The following is a 9191-nucleotide window of genomic DNA, read 5'->3' as shown; positions in this document are numbered from 1 at the left end:
CAAAATAAAAGTTGCCTGATCTTGGACCATCGTCATGATGGTTGGCAAGTTTGAGTCCACAGTTGTGCCCACTGTGTATGCAGAATGCTTTCTAACCCAGAGGGCTCATCTTCCAGCAAGCTACTGGATCATAGTCTCTTGTGATTGGTAGTTTTCAGTGACTAATTTTTAGAAGTATATCCGCTAGGTCTTTTGTTTTTGTTGAAAACATTACATATTATTATTGTTATTGAGGCCGAAAATTCTGGAACCTTCTCCCCCAAAATTATGTCTTAGAAATTTTTTTGTCTAATCTCCTAGAATTCAGAAGAATAAGAATTTTTTTTTCTCCTATTGAAAGGGCAAAGGTAAGAGTTCTGTTTTCCGGCGTGCAAGCTACGGTGTCTGGCGCCTATTGGGCGTCTGAACGAACGCGCGTCCAGTAGCCCAGTTGCGTTTCCGTTGAGAGGACCTTTTTGAGCCTCGGTGGCCATAACTGTAGTGATTTTTGCGATTGGAGGCAGCGGGACACCGCGAGGCGCTCTTCGAAGAGCAACGTGGCAGATTCTGAGGAACAAAAGAGTTGAAGGTTTACCAGTAGATGGCTAAGCAGTTTCACAAATAAACCCTCCTGAACATTTTTAAAAGAAATAGACCCAACCCCGTAAAGTGGAGTTTATCCTGTTGCACAAAAAAAGATGTCTACTGGTTCCAGTGAGAATGATGGGATAAGAACTCGGATACATACTTATTATGATAATGATAATACTGCCCTTTATGTAAATGAGCCAAACATTACATTTTTTCAAAAACAGGCCAATATTGTCCCTGGGACACCCACCGATGAAGATAAGGAAATAACAGTTAAGGATGTTCTTACCCACTGCCAGGTCATACATGATGCTATTCAAAACCTGGATAAGAAGTTTGATGGGATTCACGGAAAGGTTTCAAAACTCCAACGCCATCGTTCAAAATCATTTTGGCAGCATTGTAAGAAACCATTTGGATACAAACATCACAGCCACCGACATCCTAAAAAAAACAAACACCAGAAACCCAAGAAGAAGGGACCTCCTGCTGAATTCGAGCACCCTGAAAGTTATAGCCCGACTTTACCAGTGTCAAGACAAGGAAGTGATTTTCAGCCCAACTATTCAGATCTAGGCAGTGACCCTGAATTGGAGCAGCGACTCTTCAATGATCAGGAAAGAGACTTCATCCAGAGCCCACATCACTCTTATTATACACAAGATGATCCTGGTCCTTCCTCAAGGCCTAGCTTTTCCAGCCCAAGGGCTACCAGCACCGCCCGCGTCAGTCTCTTCTCACCTACCCCACCTAATGACACAGTACTGGACTCCTCGGTGCTAAGCCAAGGTGAACCCCACCAGCAAAATAATCCTGAGGAAGCGCATTATCCAGATTTGCTGGCGAATAAGAACATTAGCCATTGTACTCTCTGCATCCCTTCTGTTTTGGTTACTTCACCAGCACGATCTGACTTCAGTGGATGGAAACAAACCTACTATAAGGATCCTTCACACTGGACTGTGGAGGATGTGATCCAGTTTGTGAGACAAAAAGACCCTCAGATGGCACTCTCCCTCACCGACAGCTTCAGACAACATGACATTGATGGGAGGGCTCTGCTGCTCCTCAACAGTGACACAATGATGAAGTACATGGGGCTAAAGCTGGGGACCACCCTGAAACTCTGCCACTACATTGAAAGACTCAGGCAAGACAAGTACCTCAATGGCTGAAACACGGTGAAAACCTAGATTGGACTGTTCTGCATGACATCTTGGTGTGAAATCCTTTATGTTGTATTTTTAGTTTGTTGAAGGTTCCTTTAAATACGTCATACCGTGAACTGCACAACTACCTTACAGTCCAGTCTACTTACTTAACCAGTTCATAGGTTAGCACTGAAGTATTTTAAATTACAAATTGTGTCTTTTTTTTAAATTACTTTCAGTTGTTCTGTTTACAAACATACTCCATGCATGAATTAAATCCATGCGGTTTTTTGTTTTTGTTTTTCCTTAGAAGAAAATTGAACACTGCAACTCTAGATAGCATCTCTTCTTTGAATTGTGTATCTGTTACTGCAATGTTTTGCTCGTGTTCTACCATTTTTCCCAAAAGGGGGTAGCCATATAAACTCTTTTCTTTCCTGTTATTCTTTGTATGTTATCATTGTTTTCAATTTAAAACAAATTTAAATTTTAAGAAAAACTTCAAAGATTTAAAGGAAAAAAAGCAAGCTTATAAATTTCCACAAAGTGTTCTTACCAGTTTTATGATAAATTATAGAATAAGTTTTAGGCTTTATAGAAAGTAATTTCATGCAGAAGATACTATACTTCAAGGGTGGAGTCTGACTATATTCTTTTCAGTGACATACCTCTAATTTTAAAACATTCCATATGTTGGGTAAATTTGGATATTTAGCTAGGCATTTATTGTGCACATCTCTATATGAAGATAGTAATGTCCAAATTTTAAAAATATACTTATTTTATCATATGTGTTTATTCTTCATTTGATACTTTCTAATATATTTTATTCAATACCTGTAGGTATACATTCAAGTAAATCTTTTCTTTTTAAAGTTACAATGGCACTTTGCACTTCCGCAGAGGGATGCGTCTGTACACACAGTTGGATGTTTTTATTCTGTAACAAATCTGTGCATCATATGCTATCACTAGTCCCTCTTAGCTCACTCTTCAGGGGCTAAGGAAACATCAGTAGATTGGTTTCCATACAGGGAAGTTCTCTGTCCTGTGCAATGTTACTCATTAATTTATTTAGTTCTGAGCCATCGTTATGCTAAATTTTCTTTAGAAGTTAGTTTAATTCTCACATATCATTTTGAGCTCTCTTTTAAAAATTAAAACTTCCAGGAGAAAGTCATTTGGAGGTTTCTTTTAAAAATTAAAAGTTCTACTTTATTGCATTGATTTTAGTTTGTATTAATAGGTGTTACCATATTTATAAGCTGTGAGAGTGGGTGCTAATATTATCCATTTGTGGTCAATGCCAATACAATGTACAACAAGAATATATATACATTTTCTTCTGCGAGAACCAGATGTACTTTATATACAAATGAAATTAAACACTATGTTATATATTCCTTGTGTTTTATAAGACCAGATTCTAACTTAAACTTAGTCTTTATTCAACTTGTTTGTATGAAAATGTTGTGCCCAGTTGAACATTTCTCAGGTGTTTATACAAATAATGTGTTTTTGTAGTTTTCAGATTTTAAAGTACAATAAAGTTAAATAACCACACACACACACACACACACACACACAAAACAACCAAAAAGAGTTCTGTTTTCCCTGGTCTCTTACTTTTCTTTTCTTTAAGTTTTCCCAACAATTACTCATCCAGCACCTACCAGGTGCACCACACAGTCTTGGCCCTTTAGAAGGTGGACTTATCATTCCATGAGATACTCCAATATCCTTCTAACAATGTGAATCCAATAGTGGCCTGTCATAGTTTGTCTAACAACATGCTTTCTGACCCCCTCTTTTCGTTTTCCCTGAGGAATTCCTCCCTCTCATTTTCCTGTGTTCCTAGTAGGATGCCAATCACAAATGGCTCCCAAGTGAGAATTCATGATCCAGGCTGGCCGCCAGGGTACCACATTCCCCTGGCTGCAATGATTGGTCTATGTATGGACACGTGACCCAAGCAAGGTCACTCAAGTTCTCCCCTAGAACTCATGTTGGGGATCGGAGAGAGGGACAGACTGAGATGATATGAGTTTGGGACTACCAGCCATTATTCCCTCTCTATGGAGAGACCCTGTCTGCAGTAAGCATGCAGAGACAAAGCAAAGCCAACCACAGAAAGAGCGAGGGAGAGGGAAGGTCCCTAAGGACATCATTTAAGCTTTGAATTGTATCCTGCCTAAAGCCACAGCCCATCTTAGTTTGTCCAGTATGTAAGCCAATACATGTTTTTCAAAAGCTTTGTGAAGTTTCATGAGCTCAGACAACTTTTCCTATAGAATCATTAGGATGACTAGTCCAACAGGAGTTTCCAAATCACCGCAATCTTCTCATCCAGGTCTACTTACTGTAAGTCAGGGTTCAATGCCAAAGCATGAAGAGCCATGTGGTAGACGGCTCCAGGTACGGAAGGTACCGCCATTGCTGCCCTGTCATTGATTCAGCTCAGAACAACTAGCCTTACCCCGATCCCTGCCTTTCACTGTTGGTTTTCCCTTTTGCTCTGAGGAAATGGAGGCCTGATGACTCCCTAATAGGGTGGCCCATGGCCAATACCAGTGGACTTGAATGTAGTGGTTACAAATCAGGCAGCTAATCTCAAGGTCAGCAGTTCAAAACTACTAGCTGTTCTGTGGAAGAAAGATAAGGCTTTCTGCTCCCGTAAAGATTTATAGCCTCAGAAACCCAGTACAGGGTTGCTATGAATCGGAACTGACTTCACGGCACATAACAACAACAACAACCCAGACACCTGAGGAATATGGCCATGAAGGAGGAGCATGGAGACAAGAAGAAGGTTGTGATTTGGCCAAGTCAACAGCAAGGTGGGCACCCAAGAGCTGATGACATTCAAGGCCCCATTCCTAGCCTGTGTCTGGGCAGTGTGCCAGAGAACCTGGAGTTATCCACCTCTTTCCCCTACAGCCAACTCCACCCACCCCCACGACCTCTGGGATGACCAGCTCAGAGAGTGGGAAAGGGAGGGAGGGGAAAGCTGGAGAAAAAGTGAAGAAATAGAAGAGCTGGCATCTCTCTGTCTGAGGGAGACACACAGGAGAGAAGATCCCAGCTTTGTCATCTGTTCTTAGCAAACTAGTTCCTTCCTGTGTGCCATCAAGTCAATTCTGACTCACAGCGACCTTATATGACAGGAGAGGCAGAATAGAAATGCCACACTGGGTTTTCTGGGCTGTAATCTTTATGGAAGGAGCTGTGGTGACTCTCTGGTTAAGCACTTGGCTGCTGACCTAAAGGCTGGCACTTTGAACCCACCAGGAGAAAGATGTAACAGTCTGCCTCTTCAAAGATTCCAACACTGTGGGGCAGTTCTGTCCTATCAGGTCACTCGGAGTCCTATGATTCCACTCAAAGGCTACAGGTTTGGTCATTTTTAAAAGTCTTTATGGAAGCAATTTGCCAGGTCTTTCTCCCATGGAGCAGCTGCTGGGTTTGAACCGCTGATCTTTCATTTAGCAGCCAAGTGCTAAACCGGTCCACCACCAGGGCTCCTTCATCAAACGAGTAGACGGTAGAAGTGACTTGGCATGTCATCAGGATAGAATGGAGTGTTTGCGCTGAGAAGACATGGTAACGTTGGACACGAGGAGCCTCACTTGTCGGGGGCCGGCCTAGACATATATGGCCCCATGTTGCCTCAACATATATGGCAAGATTCTCAACAATGAGCTGAAATGATCATACAAGTACTTTTTCCCTCCTCTTGTTCTTCTGAAAAGACCAGAACCTCCTCCCTCCTTCTCCAGCTCTTTGCTCTACCTGTCGGGATGAGCTCCCACTTCCAGCTACTGGCCCTCCAGCGAATGGTGGAGAAGCTGAGGGCAGCTCCTGAGTAGGCGAAGGATATGGATGCACCTTCCTATGGGAGGGGTGCCAAGGTGCTGGCTATGGTTTGAGAAAAACCAAACCAAACCACATAATCTCTTCCAGGAGACGTCAAGGGTCTGATACCCCTTAACTTCCCAGCAACCGCTCCACTAGGTAGGCATTTATTGACTTAATGTCCACGTGAAGTCAGTGCTGAGGGGTGGATCGAACTGTGCTGACCCTTCAGCTCAGACAGGTGTCGGTGAGTCCAGGTCAAGCAGCCACAGCCTCAACCAGGCACACCAGTGACCTGCCTCCCTCTGCTGTCCTCCCTTCCACCAGCCCCTGTTCTCACTCTCCTCTCTGCTCACCTCAGCTTTAGAATGCTCTGGAGTCATTGTGGGGAAGATGCAGGCTGTGGGGCAGAGTCATACCATGCACACCAAGTTCTTCACCAACTTGGAGGAAAAGCAACGAATCTCAAGGGCATTGCTTAAGTCCGTAGGGTCTTGTTATATCTGAGGTGAGAGACACCCCTGGACTTTTCATTTCAATGAGTCAATACATTCCCATCATTGCTTAAGCCTGCTTGAGTTGTGTTTCAGTCACAAACACTGAAGAAGAAGTAAAAAAAAAACAAAAAACTGACTAATTTCCAGCGAAATCGTGAGAGCCAGAACTTGGCATGACTCTCTCGCAAGTTCTCTGCCTTTGGCAAGATACAGTACAGTCTTGCTACTTTTTGATTGTTCTCTTCTAGTGGAAAATAGTCATGTTTTCCTTCTCTGACAGGTTTGTAGAGGAAAACATCGTGAGGTAAGGAAGCACCACTTTTCCTTGAAGTAGGGCAGCTCAGCTCACACGACATTTTAGTAACAGGAAATCAAACAAATTTCCTCTCTCTGAATGATGACTGAGGACAGCTCAAGAACTGAGCTGACCTCCAGTCTCCCCACCCCTTCTCCCTCGTGTGCCCCCCTCCTCACCAGTAGATGGTCAGAGTTTGTGCCAAGACACGTAGTAACCTTATGCGCTACCTTGGAACAACAGGGCTCTGGATACAGGGATTGAGACATGGTTGGAATGGACAAAAGCAGGGGAAATAATGTTAAGATGCTTGGCTGTCTTTTGAAGCTTGGTTTCCCGGGCATACCATTATAAAATAGACACTGGAGGGGGAGAGAAAGGAATAGCCAGAAATATCACCACAGAAAGCTTTGTAAGTCTGTCTTCTGCCTATAACTGATTGGAATACCTAAAATGGGGCTACAACGTGCCCAGTGAAGGAGGCTTCCTGCGGAGTCTCTGTATTACATAAGACCATAGGTGGAATCCTGAAACCCATCCAGAATCTTCTGAGGTGGGAAATCACCACTTGAAAAGACAAGCAGACCAGCCTGGAGCGGGTAGAAGAACAGAAGATACTCCTTGAAAGAAAGACTGACAGGAAAAATACAAAACAATAACGGCAGTCCGACTGACTACTACAAGAACAAGCAAGTAGCTCACCCAGGAGACGTCAAGGTAAGTGGTCAGGACCCATCAGGGAAAACCCCCTTCCAAGACTAAGACTCAATGGGAACACACGAGCAGACGTGCGCACTGACTGGTGACCATGTTGGTCACCGACAAGGGGAAGTGAGGGAAAAACAGCAATGAAGCTGCGAGCTAAGCCCTACAACATTCAATAGACTCCTGTGAACCCGGGTGAAGACCTGGTTAGCCAGTAGTTTGGCAAGAACTGGGAACTCCTGGGCCCAGAGTCAGTGACATAGCCACAGAGGACTAGAGTGGAGAGTGAAGCATCTGCACAAGAACACTCACACTTGCAGATAATACCCATTTGACCTAGCTTCAATGACTGGATGATCAGAGCTTAACTAGAAAGAAGAAAGAAGAGGATAAACAGAGTGATCTGATACAATTTTGATGAACTTGACCTAGGCCTGTGGATGCAGTAATTCAAAAGAGGGAAAAAATCTTTACAGCAAGTATCACTCTCACCACCTCAATATACTGGCTAGACAGGGATGGGCAACTTGGACATTGGCTACCCAAAATGGGGGGCTACAAAGGCAAGAAGTGACTGGCTTACAAGCTTTCAAGAGGGATCAGAGATCTAGAGGGCACAGAGGAAGGTAGACTCTCCACTGAGAAGTATCTAATCTGTCTGGGAGGGACTGATAGGGATGGCTCTCAGGTTATACAATAGTAAATAATTACTATCAGGACTGACTGTGAGGGTTGGAAATGTAAAGGTAGATATTTTCTAGCAAAAGGAAGGAAGTGGTTGACTTTGCAGTCCAGGAGTGGAGGCCCATGGAACCATCAAGGGACAAGAGCAGAGTGCGGGACCCTATCCAGAGAAACAGCGACGCCAGAGATGGAAGCAGAGACGATGACATAGAGAGACGAAGCGGCTGGGAACTCTAGACCCAAAGAGGGAGATGGGCTGTGTGCTGACGACCGGGGGGTGGGTGGGGGAGTGGGGGCAGGCTTGCAGGGTATACCCTTTAGTTGGTTGATAATGCATGCAGGGGATTGTAACCATGGCAAGGAAACTATATAAGATAGGATGAAAGCAAAGCTAATGTTCTCCCATGTAAACTATCATGTAATTCACAAAAGAAAGAAATATAAACCTTTTAGAACCTTCCAGAATAATAATATGGCCAAGATAGGTAACCAATGAGAGACTACTACAAATTGAAATCGAATCGATTCTGACTTCTGATGATCCTATGTGTGTTGGATAGAATTGCAACAATACAGGATTTTCAAGGTTCTGACTTTTTGGAAGCAGATTCCTGGCCTTTCTTCCTAAGTGTCTCTGGGTGGGTTTGGATCATCAACCTTTTGATTAGTAGTCTAATGCTTAACAGTTTGCACCACCAGGGGCTCCAAGAAACTACTGTTGTTAGGTTCTGACTACCAGCGACCCCAAGTACAATAAAATGAAACACTGCCTAGTATTGCGCTATCCTCATAATTGTTGCCATTTGAGCTCAATGATTATTGTTGTTGTTGTTGTTAGGTGCCATCGAGTCAGTACTGATCCACAGCGACCTTATGCAGAGCAGAACGAAACACTGCCCGATCTTGGGCCAACCTCACTACTGTTGCCACGCTTGAGTCCATTCAATGCTGCCACTTGGCCAATCCATCTTGTTGGGGGTCTTTCTCTGACCCTCCACCTTACCAAACATGATATCCTTCTCCAGCGACTGGTCCCTCTGACAATATGTCCAAAGTATGAGAGATGAAGTTTGGCCTTCAAAGAGCACTCTGGCTGCATTTCTTCCAAAACAGATCTATTGGTTCTTTTGGCAGCCCAAGACACTTTCAATATACTCCAACACCATAGCTCAAAAGCATCAATTCTTCTATGGTCTTCTTATTCACTGTCCAGCTTTCACATGCATATGAGGTTGTTGAAAATAACATGTCTTGGGTCAGGCACACCTTAGTCCTCAAGCTGACATCTTTGCTCTTCAACACTTTAAAAAGGTCTTGTGCAGCATATTTGCCTAATGCAATACGTCATTTGATTTCTTGATTGCTGCTTCCATGAGTGTTGATAGTTAATCCAAGAAGAGAAGTCCTTGACAACGTCAATCTTTTTTCTGTTGATAA

This window comes from Chrysochloris asiatica, unplaced genomic scaffold (genome assembly GCF_000296735.1).
Source record: "Chrysochloris asiatica unplaced genomic scaffold, ChrAsi1.0 scaffold00056, whole genome shotgun sequence".
Taxonomy (NCBI): Eukaryota; Metazoa; Chordata; class Mammalia; order Afrosoricida; family Chrysochloridae; genus Chrysochloris; species Chrysochloris asiatica.
This window is presented reverse-complemented; position numbering follows the sequence as displayed.